Raw genomic sequence first — 22174 nt, 5'->3', positions numbered from 1 at the left:
CTTCTACTCCAACAGAACTCCCACTCAAACTCCCCTGTTTACAGCTCTGTTTGATAGCTCCTGTGCCGCTGCCTGACTGGCTGCAACCTTTATAGGACCCCTAGTCAGGGAAGCCCCGCCCCCTAATCAGGGCTCAGCTTCTCTCCCAGGACAAAGCCCCTACACATACAGATACCACCAATACAAAACCAAACACACACAAATACCTTCTCCTCCAACAGAACTCCCACTCAAACTCCCCTGTTTACAGCTCTGTTTGCGAGCTCCTGTGCCACTGCAGCTGTCTGTGCCGCTGCCTGACTGGCTGATACCTTTATAGGACCCCTAGTCAGGGAAGCCCCGCCCCCTAATCAGGGCTCAGCTTCTCTCCCAGCACAAAGCCCCTACACATACAGATACTACCAATACAAAACCAAACACACACAAATACCTTCTCCTCCAACAGAACTCCCACTCAAACCCCCTGTTTACAGCTCTGTTTGCTAGCTCCTGTGCCGCTGCAGCTGTCTGTGCCGCTGCCTGACTGGCTGCTACATTTATAGGACCCCTTGTCAGTGAAGCCCCGCCCCCTAATCAGGGCTCAGCTTCTCTCCCAGCACAAAGCCCCTACACATACAGATACTAAGAATACAAAACCAAACACACACAAATACCTTCTCCTCCCACTCAAACTCCCCTGTTTACAGGTCTGTTTGCTAGCTCCTGTGCCGCTGCAGCTGTCTGTGCCGCTGCCTGACTGGCTGCTACCTTTATAGGACCCCTAGTCAGTGAAGCCCCGCCCCCTAATCAGGGTTCAGCTTCTGTCCCAGCACAAAGCCCCTCCAAGCCTCTACACATACAGATACCACCAATACAAAACCAAACACACACACAAATACCTTTTCCTCCAACAGAACTCCCACTCAAACTCCCCTGTTTACAGCTCTGTTTGATAGCTCCTGTGCCGCTGCCTGACTGGCTGCAACCTTATAAGACCCCTAGTCAGGGAAGCCCCGCCCACTAATCAGGGCTCAGCTTCTTTCCCAGCACAAAGCCCCTCCAAGCCTCTACACATACAGATACCACCAATACAAAACCAAACACACACACAAATACCTTTTCCTCCAACAGAACTCCCACTCAAACTCCCCTGTTTACAGCTCTGTTTGCTACCTCCTGTGCCGCTGCAGCTGTCTGTGCCGCTGCCTGACTGGCTGCTACCTTTATAGGACCCCTAGTCAGTCAAGCCCCGCCCCCTAATCAGGGCTCAGTTTCTTTCCCAGCACAAAGCCCCTACACATACAGATACTACCAATACAAAACCAAACACACACAAATACCTTCTCCTCCAACAGAACTCCCACTCAAACTCCACTGTTTACAGCTCTGCTTGCTAGCCCCTGTGCCGCTGCAGCTGTCTGTGCCGCTGCCTGACTGGCTGCTACCTTTATAGGACCCCTAGTCAGGGAAGCCCCGCCCCCTGATCAGGGCTCAGCTTCTGTCCCAGCACAAAGCCCCTACACATACAGATACTACCAATACAAAACCAAACACACACAAATACCTTCTACTCCAACAGAACTCCCACTCAAACTCCCCTGTTTACAGCTCTGTTTGATAGCTAATGTGCCGCTGCCTGACTGGCTGCAACCTTATAGGACCCCTAGTCAGGGAAGCCCCGCCCACTAATAAGGGCTCAGCTTCTTTCCCAGCACAAAGCCCCTCCAAGCCTCTACACATACAGATACCACCAATACAAAACCAAACACACACACAAATACCTTTTCCTCCAACAGAACTCCCACTCAAACTCCCCTGTTTACAGCTCTGTTTGCTAGCTCCTGTGCCGCTGCCTGACTGGCTGCTACCTTTATAGGACCCCTAGTCAGGGAAGCCCCGCCCCCTAATCAGGGCTCAGCTTCTCTCCCAGCACAAAGCCCCTACACATACAGATACTAACAATACAAAACCAAACACACACAAATACCTTCTCCTCCAACAGAACTCCCACTCAAACTCCCCTGTTTACAGCTCTGTTTGCTAGCTCCTGTGCCGCTGCAGCTGTCTGTGCCGCTGCCTGACTGGCTGCTACCTTTATAGGACCCCTAGTCAGTCAAGCCCCGCCCCCTAATCAGGGCTCAGTTTCTTTCCCAGCACAAAGCCCCTACACATACAGATACTACCAATACAAAACCAAACACACACAAATACCTTCTCCTCCAACAGAACTCCCACTCAAACTCCACTGTTTACAGCTCTGCTTGCTAGCCCCTGTGCCGCTGCAGCTGTCTGTGCCGCTGCCTGACTGGCTGCGACCTTTATAGGACCCCTAGTCAGTCAAGCCCCGCCCCCTAATCAGGGCTCAGCTTCTCTCCCAGCACAAACCCCTACACATACAGATACTAACAATACAAAACCAAACACACACAAATACCTTCTCCTCCAACAGAACTCCCACTCAAACTCCCCTGTTTACAGCTCTGTTTGCTAGCTCCTGTGCCGCTGCCTGACTGGCTGCGACCTTTATAGGACCCCTAGTCAGGGAAGCCCCGCCCCCTAATCAGGGCTCAGCTTCTCTCCCAGCACAAAGCCCCTACACATACAGATACCACCAATACAAAACCAAACACACACAAATACCTTCTCCTCCGAAAGAACTCCCACTCAAACTCCCCTGTTTACAGCTCTGTTTGCTAGCTCCTGTGCCGATGCAGCTGTCTGTGCCCCTGTCTGACTGGCTGATACCTTTTTAGGACCCCTAGTCAGTGAAGCCCCGCCCCCTAATCAGGGCTCAGCTTCTCTCCCAGCACAAAGCCCCTACACATACAGATACTAACAATACAAAACCAAACACACACAAATACCTTCTCCTCCGAAAGAACTCCCACTCAAACTCCCCTGTTTACAGCTCTGTTTGCTAGCTCCTGTGCCGCTGCAGCTGTCTGTGCCGCTGCCTGACTGGCTGCTACCTTTATAGGACCCCTAGTCAGTCAAGCCCCGCCCCCTAATCAGGCCTCAGCTTCTCTCCCAGCACAAAGCCCCTACACATACAGATATTACCAATACAAAACCAAACACACACAAATACCTTCTTCTCCAACAGAACTCCCACTCAAACTCCCTGTTTACAGCTCTGTTTGCTAGCTCCTGTGCCGCTGCCTGACTGGCAGCTACCTTTATAGGACCCCTAGTCAGGGAAGCCCCGCCCCCTAATCAGGGCTCAGCTTCTCTCCCAGCACAAAGACCCTCCAAGCCTCTACCATACAGATACCACCAATACAAAACCAAACACACACAAATACCTTCTCCTCCAACAGAACTCCCACTCAAACTCCCCTGTTTACAGCTCTGTTTGCTAGCTCCTGTGCCGCTGCCTGACTGGCTGCTACCTTTATAGGACCCCTAGCCAGGGAAGCCCCGCCCCCTAATCAGGGCTCAGCTTCTCTCCCAGGACAAAGCCCCTGCACATACAGATACCACCAATACAAAACCAAACACACACAAATACCTTCTCCTCCAACAGAACTCCCACTCAAACTCCCCTGTTTACAGCTCTGTTTGCTAGCTCCTGTGCCGCTGCAGCTGTCTGTGCCGCTGCCTGACTGGCTGATACCTTTCTAGGACCCCTAGTCAGTCAAGCCCCGCCCCCTAATCAGGGCTCAGCTTCTCTCCCAGCACAAAGCCCCTACACATACAGATACTAACAATACAAAACCAAACACACACAAATACCTTCTCCTCCAACAGAACTCCCACTCAAACTCCCCTGTTTACAGCTCTGTTTGCTAGCTCCTGTGCCGCTGCAGCTGTCTGTGCGGCTGCCTGACTGGCTGCTACCTTTATAGGATCCCTAGTCAGGGAAGCCCCGCCCACTAATCAGGGCTCAGCTTCTCTCCCAGCACAAAGCCCCTCCAAGCCCTACACATGCAGATACTACCAATACAAAACCAAACACACACAAATACCTTCTACTCCAACAGTACTCCCACTCAAACTCCCCTGTTTACAGCTCTCTTTGCTAGCTCCTGTGCCGCTGCCTGACTGGCTGCTACCTTTATAGGACCCCTAGTCAGGGAAGACCCGCCCCCTAATCAGGGCTCAGCTTCTGTCCCAGCACAAAGCCCCTACACACACAGATACTACCAATACAAAACCAAACACACACACAAATACCTTCTCCTCCAACAGTACTCCCACTCAAACTCCCCTGTTTACAGCTCTGTTTGCTAGCTCCTGTGCCGCTGCCTGACTGGCTGCTACCTTTATAGGACCCCTAGTCAGGGAAGCCCCGCCCCTAATTAGGGCTCAGCTTCTCTCCCAGCACAAAGCCCCTACACATACAGATACTAACAATACAAAACCAAACACACACAAATACCTTCTTCTCCAACAGAACTCCCACTCAAACTCCCTGTTTACAGCTCTGTTTGCTAGCTCCTGTGCCGCTGCCTGACTGGCAGCTACCTTTATAGGACCCCTAGTCAGGGAAGCCCCGCCCCCTAATCAGGGCTCAGCTTCTCTCCCAGGACAAAGCCCCTACACATACAGATACTAACAATACAAAACCAAACACACACAAATACCTTCTCCTCCAACAGAACTCCCACTCCAACTCCCCTGTTTACAGCTCTGTTTGCTAGCTCCTGTGCCGCTGCAGCTGTCTGTGCCGCTGCCTGACTGGCTGCTACCTTTATAGGACCCCTAGTCAGTGAAGCCCCGCCCCCTAATCGGGGCTCAGCTTCTCTCCCAGCACAAAGACCCTCCAAGCCTCTACCATGCAGATACCACCAATACAAAACCAAACACACACAAATACCTTCTCCTCCAACAGAACTCCCACTCAAACTCCCCTGTTTACAGCTCTGTTTGCTAGCTCCTGTGCCGCTGCCTGACTGGCTGCTACCTTTATAGGACCCCTAGCCAGGGAAGCCCCGCCCCCTAATCAGGGCTCAGCTTCTCTCCCAGGACAAAGCCCCTACACATACAGATACCACCAATACAAAACCAAACACACACAAATACCTTCTCCTCCAACAGAACTCCCACTCAAACTCCCCTGTTTACAGCTCTGTTTGCTAGCTCCTGTGCCGCTGCAGCTGTCTGTGCCGCTGCCTGATTGCCTGCTACGTTTATAGGACCCCTAGTCAGGGAAGCCCCGCCCCCTAATCAGGGCTCAGCTTCTCACCCAGCACAAAGCCCCGACACATACAAATAATACCAATACAAAACCAAACAAACACAAATACCTTCTCCTCCAACAGAACTCCCACTCAAACTCCCCTGTTTACAGCTCTGTTTGATAGCTCCTGTGCCGCTGCCTGACTGGCTGCAACCTTATAGGACCCCTAGTCAGGGAAGCCCCGCCCACTAATCAGGGCTCAGCTTCTTTCCCAGCACAAAGCCCCTACACATACAGATACCACCTATACAAAACCAAACACACACAAATACCTTCTTCTCCAACAGAACTCCCACTCAAACTCCCCTGTTTACAGCTCTGTTTGCTAGCTCCTGTGCCGCTGCAGCTGTCTGTGCCGCTGCCTGACTGGCTGATACCTTTCTAGGACCCCTAGTAAGTGAAGCCCCGCCCCCTAATCACGGCTCAGCTTCTCTCCCAGCACAAAGCCCCTTCACATACAGATACCACCAATACAAAACCAAACACACACAAATACCTTCTCCTCCAAAAGAACTCCCACTCAAACCCCCCCTGTTTACAGCTCTGTTTGCTAGCTCCTGTGCCGCTGCAGCTGTCTGTGCCGCTGCCTGATTGGCTGCTACGTTTATAGGACCCCTAGTCAGGGAAGCCCCGCCCCCTAATCAGGGCTCAGCTTCTCACCCAGCACAAAGCCCCGACACATACAAATACCAATACAAAACCAAACAAACACAAATACCTTCTCCTCCAACAGAACTCCCACTCAAACTCCCCTGTTTACAGCTCTGTTTGCTAGCTCCTGTGCCGCTGCAGCTGTCTGTGCCGCTGCCTGACTGTCTGCTACCTTTATAGGACCCCTAGTTAGTCAAGCCCCGCCCCCTAATCAGGGCTCAGCTACTCTCCCAGCACAAAGCCCCTACACATACAGATACTAACAATACAAAACCAAACACACACAAATACCTTCTACTCCAACAGAACTCCCACTCAAACTCCCCTGTTCACAGCTCTGTTTGATAGCTCCTGTGCCGCTGCCTGACTGGCTGCAACCTTATAAGACCCCTAGTCAGGGAAGCCCCGCGCACAAATCAGGGCTCACCTTCTTTCCCAGCACAAAGCCCCTCCAAGCCTCTACACATACAGATACCACCAATACAAAACCAAACACACACACAAATACCTTTTCCTCCAACAGAACTCCCACTCAAACTCCCCTGTTTACAGCTCTGTTTGCTAGCTCCTGTGCCGCTGCCTGACTGGCTGCTACCTTTATAGGACCCCTAGTCAGGGAAGCCCCGCCCCCTAATCAGGGCTCAGCTTCTCTCCCAGCACAAAGCCCCTACAGATACAGATACTAACAATACAAAACCAAACACACACAAATACCTTCTCCTCCAACAGAACTCCCACTCAAACTCCCCTGTTTACAGCTCTGTTTGTAGCTCCTGTGCCGCTGCCTGACTGGCTGCTACCTTTATAGGACCCCTAGTCAGGGAAGCCCCGCCCCCTAATCAGGGCTCAGCTTCTTTCCCAGCACAAAGCCCCTCCAAGCCTCTACACATACAGATACTACCAATACAAAACCAAACACACACACAAATACCTTCTCCTCCAACAGAACTCCCACTCAAACCCGCCTGTTTACAGCTCTGTTTGCTAGCTCCTGTGCCGCTGCAGCTGTCTGTGCCGCTGCCTGACTGGCTGCGACCTTTATAGGACCCCTAGTCAGTCAAGCCCCGCCCCCTAATCAGGGCTCAGCTTCTCTCCCAGCACAAAGCCCCTACACATACAGATACTAACAATACAAAACCAAACACACACAAATACCTTCTCCTCCAACAGAACTCCCACTCAAACTCCCCTGTTTACAGCTCTGTTTGCTAGCTCCTGTGCCGCTGCCTGACTGGCTGCGACCTTTATAGGACCCCTAGTCAGTCAAGACCCGCCCCCTAATCAGGGCTCAGCTTCTCTCCCAGCAAAAAGCCCCTACACATACAGATACTACCAATACAAAACCAAACACACACAAATATCTTCTCCTCCAAGAGAACTCCCACTCAAACTCCCCTGTTTACAGCTCTGTTTGCTAGCTCCTGTGCCGCTGCAGCTGTCTGTGCCGCTGCCTGACTGGCTGCTACCTTTATAGGACCCCTAGTCAGGGAAGCCCCACCCCCTAATCAGGGCTCAGCTTCTCACCCAGCACAAAGCCCCGACACATACAAATACCAATACAAAACCAAACACACACAAATACCTTCTAATCCAACAGAACTCCCACTCAAACCCCCCTGTTTACAGCTCTGTTTGCTAGCTCCTGTGCCGCTGCAGCTGTCTGTGCCGCTGCCTGACTGGCTGCTACCTTTATAGGACCCCTAGTCAGTGAAGCCCCGCCCCCTAATCAGGGCTCAGCTACTCTCCCAGTACAAAGCCCCTACACATACAGATACTAACAATACAAAACCAAACACAAACAAATACCTTCTCCTCCCACTCAAACTCCCCGTTTACAGCTCTGTTTGATAGCTCCTGTGCCGCTGCCTGACTGGCTGCAACCTTATAAGACCCCTAGTCAGGGAAGCCCCGCCCACTAATCAGGGCTCAGCTTCTTTCTAAGCACAAAGCCCCTCCAAGCCTCTACACATACAGATACCACCAATACAAAACCAAACACACACACAAATACCTTCTCCTCCAACAGAACTCCCACTCAAACTCCACTGTTTACAGCTCTGCTTGCTAGCCTCTGTGCCACTGCAGCTGTCTGTGCCGCTGCCTGACTGGCTGCTACCTTTATAGGACCCCTAGTCAGGGAAGCCCCGCCCCCTAATCAGGGCTCAGCTTCTGTCCCAGCACAAAGCCCCTACACATACAGATACTACCAATATAAAACCAAACACACACAAATACCTTCTCCTCCAAAAGAACTCCCACTCAAACTCCCCTGTTTACAGCTCTGTTTGATAGCTCCTGTTCCGCTGCCTGACTGGCTGCAACCTTTATAGGACCCCTAGTCAGGGAAGCCCCGCCCCCTAATCAGGGCTCAGCTTCTCTCCCAGCACAAAGCCCCTACACATACAGATACTACCAATACAAAACCAAACACACACAAATACCTTCTCCTCCAAAATAACTCCCACTCAAACTCCCCTTTTTACAGCTCTGTTTGCTAGCCTCTGTGCTGCTGCAGCTGTCTGTGCCACTACCTGACTGGCTGCAACCTTTATAGGACCCCTAGTCAGTGAAGCCCCGCCCCCTAATCAGGGTTCAGCTTCTGTCCCAGCACAAAGCCCCTACACACACAGATACTACCAATACAAAACCAAACACACACAAATACCTTCTACTCCAACAGAACTCCCACTCAAACTCCCCTGTTTACAGCTCTGTTTGCTAGCTCCTGTGCCGCTGCCTGACTGGCTGCAACCTTATAGGACCCCTAGTCAGGGAAGCCCCGCCCCCTAATCAGGGCTCAGCTTCTCTCCCAGCACAAAGCCCCTCCAAGCCTCTACACAAACAGGTACTAACAATACAAAACCAAACACACACAAATACCTTCTCCTCCAACAGAACTCCCACTCAAACTCCCCTGTTTACAGCTCTGTTTGCTAGCTCCTGTGCCGCTGCAGCTGTCTGTGCGGCTGCCTGACTGGCTGCTACCTTTATAGGACCCCTAGTCAGGGAAGCCCCGCCCACTAATCAGGGCTCAGCTTCTCTCCCAGCACAAAGCCCCTCCAAGCCTCTACACAAACGGAGACTACCAATACAAAACCAAACACACACAAATACCTTCTCCTCCAACAGAACTCCCAATCAGACTCCCCCGTTTACAGCTCTGTTTGCTAGCTCCTGTGCCGCTGCAGCTGTCTGTGCCGCTGCCTGACTGGCTGCTACCTTTATAGGACCCCTAGTCAGTGAAGCCCCGCCCCCTAATCAGGGCTCAGCTTCTGTCCTAGCACAAAGCCCCTACACACACAGATACCACCAATACAAAACCAAACACACACAAATACCTTCTCCTCCAACAGAACTCCCACTCAAACTCCCCTGTTTACAGCTCTGTTTGATAGCTCCTGTGCCGCTGCCTGACTGGCTGCAACCTTTATAGGACCCCTAGTCAGTGAAGCCCCGCCCCCTAATCAGGGCTCAGCTTCTGTCCTAGCACAAAGCCCCTACACACACAGATACCACCAATACAAAACCAAACACACACAAATACCTTCTCCTCCAACAGAACTCCCACTCAAACTCCACTGTTTACAGCTCTGTTTGCGAGCTCCTGTGCCGCTGCAGCTGTCCGTGCCGCTGCCTGACTGGCTGCTACCTTTATAGGACCCCTAGTCAGGGAAGCCCCGCCCCCTAATCAGGGCTCAGCTTCTCTCCCAGCACAAAGACCCTCCAAGCCTCTACCATACAGATACCACCAATACAAAACCAAACACACACAAATACCTTCTCCTCCAACAGAACTCCCACTCAAACTCCCCTGTTTACAGCTCTGTTTGCTAGCTGCTGTGCCGCTGCCTGACTGGCTGCTACCTTTATAGGACCCCTAGCGAGGGAAGCCCCGCCCCCTAATCAGGGCTCAGCTTCTCTCCCAGGACAAAGCCCCTACACATACAGATACCACCAATACAAAACCAAAAACACACAAATAGCTTCTCCTCCAACAGAACTCCCACTCAAACTCCCCTGTTTACAGCTCTGTTTGTAGCTCCTGTGCCGCTGCCTGACTGGCTGCTACCTTTATAGGACCCCTAGTCAGGGAAGCCCCGCCCCGTAATCAGGGCTCAGCTTCTTTCCCAGCACAAAGCCCCTCCAAGCCTCTACACATACAGATACTACCAATACAAAACCAAACACACACACAAATACCTTCTCCTCCAACAGAACTCCCACTCAAACCCCCCTGTTTACAGCTCTGTTTGCTAGCTCCTGTTCCGCTGCAGCTGTCTGTGCCACTGCCTGACTGGCTGCGACCTTTATAGGACCCCTAGTCAGTCAAGCCCCGCCCCCTAATCAGGGCTCAGCTTCTGTCCCAGCACAAAGCCCCTACACACACAGATACTACCAATACAAAACCAAACACACACAAATACCTTCTACTCCAACAGTCCTCCCACTCAAACTCCCCTGTTTACAGCTCTGTTTGATAGCTCCTGTGCCGCTGCCTGACTGGCTGCTACCTTTATAGGACCCCTAGTCAGGGAAGCCCCGCCCCCAAATCAGGGCTCAGCTTCTCTCCCAGCACAAAGCCCCTACACATACAGATACTAACAATACAAAACCAAACACACACAAATACCTTCTCCTCCAAAAGAACTCCCACTCAAACTCCCCTGTTTACTGCTCTGTTTGCTAGCTCCTGTGCTGCTGCAGCTGTCTGTGCCGCTACCTGACTGGCTGCTACCTTTATAGGACCCCTAGTCAGTGAAGCCCCGCCCCCCAATCAGGGCTCAGCTTCTGTCTCAGCACAAAGCCCCTACACACACAGATATTACCAATACAAAACCAAACACACACAAATACCTTCTACTCCAACAGAACTCCCACTCAAACTCCCCTGTTTACAGCTCTGTTTGATAGCTCCTGTGCCGCTGCCTGACTGGCTGCAACCTTATAAGACCCCTAGTCAGGGAAGCCCCGCCCACTAATCAGGGCTCAGCTTCTTTCCCAGCACAAAGCCCCTCCAAGCCTCTACACATACAGATACCACCAATACAAAACCAAACACACAAACAAATACCTTTTCCTCCAACAGAACTCCCACTCAAACTCCACTGTTTACAGCTCTGCTTGCTAGCCCCTGTGCCGCTGCAGCTGTCTGTGCCACTACCTGACTGGCTGCTTCCTTTATAGGACCCCTAGTCAGAGAAGCCCCGCCCCCTAATCAGGGCTCAGCTTCTGTCCCAGCACAAAGCCCCTACACATACAGATACTACCAATACAAAACCAAACACACACAAATACCTTCTCCTCCAAAAGAACTCCCACTCAAACTCCCCTGTTTACAGCTCTGTTTGCTAGCTCCTGTGCTGCTGCAGCTGTCTGTGCCACTACCTGACTGGCTGCTACCTTTATAGGACCCCTAGTCAGTGAAGCCCCGCCCCCTAATCAGGGCTCAGCTTCTCTCCCAGCACAAAGCCCCTACACATACAGATACTAAGAATACAAAACCAAACACACACAAATACCTTCTCCTCCCACTCAAACTCCCCTGTTTACAGGTCTGTTTGCTAGCTCCTGTGCCGCTGCAGCTGTCTGTGCCGCTGCCTGACTGGCTGCTACCTTTATAGGACCCCTAGTCAGTGAAGCCCCGCCCCCTAATCAGGGTTCAGCTTCTGTCCCAGCACAAAGCCCCTACACACACAGATACTACCAATACAAAACTAAACACACACAAATACCTTCTACTCCAACAGAACTCCCACTCAAACTCCCCTGTTTACAGCTCTGTTTGATAGCTCCTGTGCCGCTGCCTGACTGGGTGCAACCTTATAGGACCCCTAGTCAGTGAAGCCCCGCCCCCTAATCAGGGTTCAGCTTCTGTCCCAGCACAAAGCCCCTACACATACAGATACCACCAATACAAAACCAAACACACACACAAATACCTTTTCCTCCAACAGAACTCCCACTCAAACTCCCCTGTTTACAGCTCTGTTTGCTAGCTCCTGTGCCGCTGCCTGAATGGCTGCTACCTTTATAGGACCCCTAGTCAGGGAAGCCCCGCCCCTTAATCAGGGCTCAGCTTCTCTCCCAGCACAAAGCCCCTACACATACAGATACTAACAATACAAAACCAAACACACACAAATACCTTCTCCTCCAACAGAACTCCCACTCAAACTCCCCTGTTTACAGCTCTGTTTGCTAGCTCCTGTGCTGCTGCAGCTGTCTGTGCCACTACCTGACTGGCTGCTACCTTTATAGGACCCCTAGTCAGTGAAGCCCCGCCCCCTAATCAGGGCTCAGCTTCTGTCTCAGCACAAAGCCCCTACACACACACATACTACCAATACAAAACCAAACACACACAAAAACCTTCTCCTCCAACAGAACTCCCACACAAACTCCCCTGTTTACAGCTCTGTTTGCTAGCTCCTGTGCCGCTGCCTGACTGGCTGCTACCTTTATAGGACCCCTAGTCAGGGAAGCCCCGCCCCCTAATCAGGGCTCAGCTTCTCTCCCAGAACAAAGCCCCTACACATACAGATACTAACAATACAAAACCAAACACACACAAATACCTTCTCCTCCAACAGAACTCCCACTCAAACTCCCCTGTTTACAGCTCTGTTTGCTAGCTCCTGTGCCCATGCAGCTGTCTGTGCGGCTGCCTGACTGGCTGCTACCTTTATAGGACCCCTAGTCAGGGAAGCCCCGCCCCCTAATCAGGGCTCAGCTTCTGTCCTAGCACAAAGCCCCTACACACACAGATACTACCAGTACAAATCCAAACACACACAAATACCTTCTACTCCAACAGAACTCCCACTCAAACTCCCCTGTTTACAGCTCTGTTTGATAGCTCCTGTGCCGCTGCCTGACTGGCTGCAACCTTTATAGGACCCCTAGTCAGGGAAGCCCCGCCCCCTAATCAGGGCTCAGCTTCTCTCCCAGGACAAAGCCCCTACACATACAGATACCACCAATACAAAACCAAACACACACAAATACCTTCTCCTCCAACAGAACTCCCACTCAAACTCCCCTGTTTACAGCTCTGTTTGCGAGCTCCTGTGCCACTGCAGCTGTCTGTGCCGCTGCCTGACTGGCTGATACCTTTATAGGACCCCTAGTCAGGGAAGCCCCGCCCCCTAATCAGGGCTCAGCTTCTCTCCCAGCACAAAGCCCCTACACATACAGATACTACCAATACAAAACCAAACACACACAAATACCTTCTCCTCCAACAGAACTCCCACTCAAACCCCCTGTTTACAGCTCTGTTTGCTAGCTCCTGTGCCGCTGCAGCTGTCTGTGCCGCTGCCTGACTGGCTGCTACATTTATAGGACCCCTTGTCAGTGAAGCCCCGCCCCCTAATCAGGGCTCAGCTTCTCTCCCAGCACAAAGCCCCTACACATACAGATACTAAGAATACAAAACCAAACACACACAAATACCTTCTCCTCCCACTCAAACTCCCCTGTTTACAGGTCTGTTTGCTAGCTCCTGTGCCGCTGCAGCTGTCTGTGCCGCTGCCTGACTGGCTGCTACCTTTATAGGACCCCTAGTCAGTGAAGCCCCGCCCCCTAATCAGGGTTCAGCTTCTGTCCCAGCACAAAGCCCCTACACACACAGATATTACCAATACAAAACCAAACACACACAAATACCTTCTCCTCCCACTCAAACTCCCCGTTTACAGCTCTGTTTGCTAGCTCCTGTGCCGCTGCAGCTGTCTGTGCCGCTGTCTGACTGGCTGCTACCTTTATAGGACCCCTAGTCAGTGAAGCCCCGCCCCCTAATCAGGGTTCAGCTTCTGTCCCAGCACAAAGCCCCTACACACACAGATATTACCAATACAAAACCAAACACACACAAATACCTTCTACTCCAACAGAACTCCCACTCAAACTCCCCTGTTTACAGCTCTGTTTGATAGCTCCTGTGCCGCTGCCTGACTGGCTGCAACCTTATAAGACCCCTAGTCAGGGAAGCCCCGCCCACTAATCAGGGCTCAGCTTCTTTCCCAGCACAAAGCCCCTCCAAGCCTCTACACATACAGATACCACCAATACAAAACCAAACACACACACAAATACCTTTTCCTCCAACAGAACTCCCACTCAAACTCCCCTGTTTACAGCTCTGTTTGCTACCTCCTGTGCCGCTGCAGCTGTCTGTGCCGCTGCCTGACTGGCTGCTACCTTTATAGGACCCCTAGTCAGTCAAGCCCCGCCCCCTAATCAGGGCTCAGTTTCTTTCCCAGCACAAAGCCCCTACACATACAGATACTACCAATACAAAACCAAACACACACAAATACCTTCTCCTCCAACAGAACTCCCACTCAAACTCCACTGTTTACAGCTCTGCTTGCTAGCCCCTGTGCCGCTGCAGCTGTCTGTGCCGCTGCCTGACTGGCTGCTACCTTTATAGGACCCCTAGTCAGGGAAGCCCCGCCCCCTGATCAGGGCTCAGCTTCTGTCCCAGCACAAAGCCCCTACACATACAGATACTACCAATACAAAACCAAACACACACAAATACCTTCTACTCCAACAGAACTCCCACTCAAACTCCCCTGTTTACAGCTCTGTTTGATAGCTAATGTGCCGCTGCCTGACTGGCTGCAACCTTATAGGACCCCTAGTCAGGGAAGCCCCGCCCACTAATAAGGGCTCAGCTTCTTTCCCAGCACAAAGCCCCTCCAAGCCTCTACACATACAGATACCACCAATACAAAACCAAACACACACACAAATACCTTTTCCTCCAACAGAACTCCCACTCAAACTCCCCTGTTTACAGCTCTGTTTGCTAGCTCCTGTGCCGCTGCCTGACTGGCTGCTACCTTTATAGGACCCCTAGTCAGGGAAGCCCCGCCCCCTAATCAGGGCTCAGCTTCTCTCCCAGCACAAAGCCCCTACACATACAGATACTAACAATACAAAACCAAACACACACAAATACCTTCTCCTCCAACAGAACTCCCACTCAAACTCCCCTGTTTACAGCTCTGTTTGCTAGCTCCTGTGCCGCTGCAGCTGTCTGTGCCGCTGCCTGACTGGCTGCTACCTTTATAGGACCCCTAGTCAGTCAAGCCCCGCCCCCTAATCAGGGCTCAGTTTCTTTCCCAGCACAAAGCCCCTACACATACAGATACTACCAATACAAAACCAAACACACACAAATACCTTCTCCTCCAACAGAACTCCCACTCAAACTCCACTGTTTACAGCTCTGCTTGCTAGCCCCTGTGCCGCTGCAGCTGTCTGTGCCGCTGCCTGACTGGCTGCTACCTTTATAGGACCCCTAGTCAGGGAAGCCCCGCCCCCTAATCAGGGCTCAGCTTCTGTCCCAGCACAAAGCCCCTACACATACAGATACTAAGAATACAAAACCAAACACACACAAATACCTTCTCCTCCCACTCAAACTCCCCTGTTTACAGGTCTGTTTGCTAGCTCCTGTGCCGCTGCAGCTGTCTGTGCCGCTGCCTGACTGGCTGCTACCTTTATAGGACCCCTAGTCAGTGAAGCCCCGCCCCCTAATCAGGGTTCAGCTTCTGTCCCAGCACAAAGCCCCTACACATACAGATACCACCAATACAAAACCAAACACACACACAAATACCTTTTCCTCCAACAGAACTCCCACTCAAACTCCCCTGTTTACAGCTCTGTTTGCTAGCTCCTGTGCCGCTGCCTGAATGGCTGCTACCTTTATAGGACCCCTAGTCAGGGAAGCCCCGCCCCCTAATCAGGGCTCAGCTTCTCTCCCAGCACAAAGCCCCTACACATACAGATACTAACAATACAAAACCAAACACACACAAATACCTTCTCCTCCAACAGAACTCCCACTCAAACTCCCCTGTTTACAGCTCTGTTTGCTAGCTCCTGTGCTGCTGCAGCTGTCTGTGCCACTACCTGACTGGCTGCTACCTTTATAGGACCCCTAGTCAGTGAAGCCCCGCCCCCTAATCAGGGCTCAGCTTCTGTCTCAGCACAAAGTCCCTACACACACACATACTACCAATACAAAACCAAACACACACAAAAACCTTCTCCTCCAACAGAACTCCCACTCAAACTCCCCTGTTTACAGCTCTGTTTGCTAGCTCCTGTGCCGCTGCCTGACTGGCTGCTACCTTTATAGGACCCCTAGTCAGGGAAGCCCCGCCCCCTAATCAGGGCTCAGCTTCTCTCCCAGAACAAAGCCCCTACACATACAGATACTAACAATACAAAACCAAACACACACAAATACCTTCTCCTCCAACAGAACTCCCACTCAAACTCCCCTGTTTACAGCTCTGTTTGCTAGCTCCTGTGCCCATGCAGCTGTCTGTGCGGCTGCCTGACTGGCTGCTACCTTTATAGGACCCCTAGTCAGGGAAGCCCCGCCCCCTAATCAGGGCTCAGCTTCTCTCCCAGCACAAAGCCCCTACACATACAGATACTACCAATACAAAACCAAACACACACAAATACCTTCTCCTCCAAAAGAACTCCCACTCAAACTCCCCTGTTTACAGCTCTGTTTGATAGCTCCTGTGCCGCTGCCTGACTGGCTGCAACCTTTATAGGACCCCTAGTCAGGGAAGCCCCGCCCCCTAATCAGGGCTCAGCTTCTCTCCCAGCACAAAGCCCCTACACATACAGATACTACCAATACAAAACCAAACACACACAAATACCTTCTCCTCCAACAGAACTCCCACTCAAACCCCCTGTTTACAGCTCTGTTTGCTAGCTCCTGTGCCGCTGCAGCTGTCTGTGCCGCTGCCTGACTGGCTGCTACCTTTATAGGACCCCTAGTCAGTGAAGCCCCGCCCCCTAATCAGGGTTCAGCTTCTGTCCCAGCACAAAGCCCCTCCAAGCCTCTACACATACAGATACCACCAATACAAAACCAAACACACACACAAATACCTTTTCCTCCAACAGAACTCCCACTCAAACTCCCCTGTTTACAGCTCTGTTTGCTACCTCCTGTGCCGCTGCAGCTGTCTGTGCCGCTGCCTGACTGGCTGCTACCTTTATAGGACCCCTAGTCAGTCAAGCCCCGCCCCCTAATCAGGGCTCAGTTTCTTTCCCAGCACAAAGCCCCTACACATACAGATACTACCAATACAAAACCAAACACACACAAATACCTTCTCCTCCAACAGAACTCCCACTCAAACTCCACTGTTTACAGCTCTGCTTGCTAGCCCCTGTGCCGCTGCAGCTGTCTGTGCCGCTGCCTGACTGGCTGCTACCTTTATAGGACCCCTAGTCAGGGAAGCCCCGCCCCCTGATCAGGGCTCAGCTTCTGTCCCAGCACAAAGCCCCTACACATACAGATACTACCAATACAAAACCAAACACACACAAATACCTTCTACTCCAACAGAACTCCCACTCAAACTCCCCTGTTTACAGCTCTGTTTGATAGCTCCTGTGCCGCTGCCTGACTGGCTGCAACCTTATAGGACCCCTAGTCAGGGAAGCCCCGCCCACTAATCAGGGCTCAGCTTCTTTCCCAGCACAAAGCCCCTCCAAGCGTCTACACATACAGATACCACCAATACAAAACCAAACACACACACAAATACCTTTTCCTCCAACAGAACTCCCACTCAAACTCCCCTGTTTACAGCTCTGTTTGCTACCTCCTGTGCCGCTGCAGCTGTCTGTGCCGCTGCCTGACTGGCTGCTACCTTTATAGGACCCCTAGTCAGTCAAGCCCCGCCCCCTAATCAGGGCTCAGTTTCTTTCCCAGCACAAAGCCCCTACACATACAGATACTACCAATGCAAAACCAAACACACACAAATACCTTCTCCTCCCACTCAAACTCCCCTGTTTACAGGTCTGTTTGCTAGCTCCTGTGCCGCTGCAGCTGTCTGTGCCGCTGCCTGACTGGCTGCTACCTTTATAGGACCCCTAGTCAGTGAAGCCCCGCCCCCTAATCAGGGTTCAGCTTCTGTCCCAGCACAAAGCCCCTACACACACAGATACTACCAATACAAAACCAAACACACACAAATACCTTCTACTCCAACAGAACTCCCACTCAAACTCCCCTGTTTACAGCTCTGTTTGCTAGCTCCTGTGCCGCTGCCTGACTGGCTGCAACCTTATAGGACCCCTAGTCAGGGAAGCCCCGCCCCTAATCAGGGCTCAGCTTCTCTCCCAGCACAAAGCCCCTACACATACAGATACTAACAATACAAAACCAAACACACACAAATACCTTCTCCTCCAACAGAACTCCCACTCAAACTCCCCTGTTTACAGCTCTGTTTGCTAGCTCCTGTGCCGCTGCAGCTGTCTGTGCGGCTGCCTGACTGGCTGCTACCTTTATAGGACCCCTAGTCAGGGAAGCCCCGCCCACTAATCAGGGCTCAGCTTCTCTCCCAGCACAAAGCCCCTCCAAGCCTCTACACATACAGGTACTACCAATACAAAACCAAACACACACAAATACCTTCTCCTCCAACAGAACTCAAACTCCCCTGTTTACAGCTCTGTTTGCTAGCTCCTGTGCCGCTCCCTGACTGGCTGCTACCTTTATAGGACCCCTAGTCAGGGAAGCCCCGCCCCCTAATCAGGGCTCAGCTTCTGTCCTAGCACAAAGCCCCTACACACACAGATACCACCAATACAAAACCAAACACACACAAATACCTTCTCCTCCAACAGAACTCCCACTCAAACTCCCCTGTTTACAGCTCTGTTTGCGAGCTCCTGTGCCGCTGCAGCTGTCTGTGCCGCTGCCTGACTGGCTGATACCTTTATAGGACCCCTAGTCAGGGAAGCCCCGCCCCCTAATCAGGGCTCAGCTTCTCTCCCAGCACAAAGCCCATACACATACAGATACTAACAATACAAAACCAAACACACACAAATACCTTCTCATCCAACAGAACTCCCACTCCAACTCCCCTGTTTACAGCTCTGTTTGCTAGCTCCTGTGCCGCTGCAGCTGTCTGTGCCGCTGCCTGACTGGCTGCTACCTTTATAGGACCCCTAGTCAGTGAAGCCCCGCCCCCTAATCAGGGCTCAGCTTCTCTCCCAGCACAAAGACCCTCCAAGCCTCTACCATACAGATACCACCCATACAAAACCAAACACACACAAATACCTTCTCCTCCAACAGAACTCCCACTCAAACTCCCCTGTTTACAGCTCTGTTTGCTAGCTGCTGTGCCGCTGCCTGACTGGCTGCTACCTTTATAGGACCCCTAGTCAGGGAAGCCCCGCCCCGTAATCAGGGCTCAGCTTCTTTCCCAGCACAAAGCCCCTCCAAGCCTCTACACATACAGATACTACCAATACAAAACCAAACACACACACAAATACCTTCTCCTCCAACAGAACTCCCACTCAAACCCCCCTGTTTACAGCTCTGTTTGCTAGCTCCTGTTCCGCTGCAGCTGTCTGTGCCGCTGCCTGACTGGCTGCGACCTTTATAGGACCCCTAGTCAGTCAAGCCCCGCCCCCTAATCAGGGCTCAGCTTCTGTCCCAGCACAAAGCCCCTACACACACAGATACTACCAATACAAAACCAAACACACACAAATACCTTCTACTCCAACAGTCCTCCCACTCAAACTCCCCTGTTTACAGCTCTGTTTGATAGCTCCTGTGCCGCTGCAGGTGTCTGTGCCGCTGCCTGACTGGCTGATACCTTTATAGGACCCCTAGTCAGTGAAGCCCCGCCCCTAATCACGGCTCAGCTTCTCTCCCAGCACAAAGCCCCAACACATACAAATACTACCAATACAAAAACACACACAAATACCTTCTCCTCCAACAGAACTCCCACTCAAACTCCCCTGTTTACAGCTCTGTTTGCTAGCTCCTGTGCCGCTGCCTGACTGGCTGCTACCTTTATAGGACCCCTAGTCAGGGAAGCCCCGCCCCCAAATCAGGGCTCAGCTTCTCTCCCAGCACAAAGCCCCTACACATACAGATACTAACAATACAAAACCAAACACACACAAATACCTTCTCCTCCAAAAGAACTCCCACTCAAACTCCCCTGTTTACTGCTCTGTTTGCTAGCTCCTGTGCTGCTGCAGCTGTCTGTGCCGCTACCTGACTGGCTGCTACCTTTATAGGACCCCTAGTCAGTGAAGCCCCGCCCCCCAATCAGGGCTCAGCTTCTGTCTCAGCACAAAGCCCCTACACACACAGATATTACCAATACAAAACCAAACACACACAAATACCTTCTACTCCAACAGAACTCCCACTCAAACTCCCCTGTTTACAGCTCTGTTTGATAGCTCCTGTGCCGCTGCCTGACTGGCTGCAACCTTATAAGACCCCTAGTCAGGGAAGCCCCGCCCACTAATCAGGGCTCAGCTTCTTTCCCAGCACAAAGCCCCTCCAAGCCTCTACACATACAGATACCACCAATACAAAACCAAACACACAAACAAATACCTTTTCCTCCAACAGAACTCCCACTCAAACTCCACTGTTTACAGCTCTGCTTGCTAGCCCCTGTGCCGCTGCAGCTGTCTGTGCCACTACCTGACTGGCTGCTTCCTTTATAGGACCCCTAGTCAGAGAAGCCCCGCCCCCTAATCAGGGCTCAGCTTCTGTCCCAGCACAAAGCCCCTACACATACAGATACTACCAATACAAAACCAAACACACAAATACCTTCTCCTCCAAAAGAACTCCCACTCAAACTCCCCTGTTTACAGCTCTGTTTGCTAGCTCCTGTGCTGCTGCAGCTGTCTGTGCCACTACCTGACTGGCTGCTACCTTTATAGGACCCCTAGTCAGTGAAGCCCCGCCCCCTAATCAGGGCTCAGCTTCTCTCCCAGCACAAAGCCCCTACACATACAGATACTAAGAATACAAAACCAAACACACACAAATACCTTCTCCTCCCACTCAAACTCCCCTGTTTACAGGTCTGTTTGCTAGCTCCTGTGCCGCTGCAGCTGTCTGTGCCGCTGCCTGACTGGCTGCTACCTTTATAGGACCCCTAGTCAGTGAAGCCCCGCCCCCTAATCAGGGTTCAGCTTCTGTCCCAGCACAAAGCCCCTACACACACAGATACTACCAATACAAAACTAAACACACACAAATACCTTCTACTCCAACAGAACTCCCACTCAAACTCCCCTGTTTACAGCTCTGTTTGATAGCTCCTGTGCCGCTGCCTGACTGGCTGCAACCTTATAGGACCCCTAGTCAGTGAAGCCCCGCCCCCTAATCAGGGTTCAGCTTCTGTCCCAGCACAAAGCCCCTACACATACAGATACCACCAATACAAAACCAAACACACACACAAATACCTTTTCCTCCAACAGAACTCCCACTCAAACTCCCCTGTTTACAGCTCTGTTTGCTAGCTCCTGTGCCGCTGCCTGAATGGCTGCTACCTTTATAGGACCCCTAGTCAGGGAAGCCCCGCCCCTTAATCAGGGCTCAGCTTCTCTCCCAGCACAAAGCCCCTACACATACAGATACTAACAATACAAAACCAAACACACACAAATACCTTCTCCTCCAACAGAACTCCCACTCAAACTCCCCTGTTTACAGCTCTGTTTGCTAGCTCCTGTGCTGCTGCAGCTGTCTGTGCCACTACCTGACTGGCTGCTACCTTTATAGGACCCCTAGTCAGTGAAGCCCCGCCCCCTAATCAGGGCTCAGCTTCTGTCTCAGCACAAAGCCCCTACACACACACATACTACCAATACAAAACCAAACACACACAAAAACCTTCTCCTCCAACAGAACTCCCACTCAAACTCCCCTGTTTACAGCTCTGTTTGCTAGCTCCTGTGCCGCTGCCTGACTGGCTGCTACCTTTATAGGACCCCTAGTCAGGGAAGCCCCGCCCCCTAATCAGGGCTCAGATTCTCTCCCAGAACAAAGCCCCTACACATACAGATACTAACAATACAAAACCAAACACACACAAATACCTTCTCCTCCAACAGAACTCCCACTCAAACTCCCCTGTTTACAGCTCTGTTTGCTAGCTCCTGTGCCCATGCAGCTGTCTGTGCGGCTGCCTGACTGGCTGCTACCTTTATAGGACCCCTAGTCAGGGAAGCCCCGCCCCCTAATCAGGGCTCAGCTTCTGTCCTAGCACAAAGCCCCTACACACACAGATACTACCAGTACAAATCCAAACACACACAAATACCTTCTACTCCAACAGAACTCCCACTCAAACTCCCCTGTTTACAGCTCTGTTTGATAGCTCCTGTGCCGCTGCCTGACTGGCTGCAACCTTTATAGGACCCCTAGTCAGGGAAGCCCCGCCCCCTAATCAGGGCTCAGCTTCTCTCCCAGGACAAAGCCCCTACACATACAGATACCACCAATACAAAACCAAACACACACAAATA

Source organism: Lepidochelys kempii, chromosome 22 (genome assembly GCF_965140285.1).
Source record: "Lepidochelys kempii isolate rLepKem1 chromosome 22, rLepKem1.hap1, whole genome shotgun sequence".
Classification (NCBI taxonomy): Eukaryota; Metazoa; Chordata; order Testudines; family Cheloniidae; genus Lepidochelys; species Lepidochelys kempii.
The sequence above is the reverse complement of the archived record's forward strand: the minus strand, read 5'-3'. Positions refer to the sequence as shown.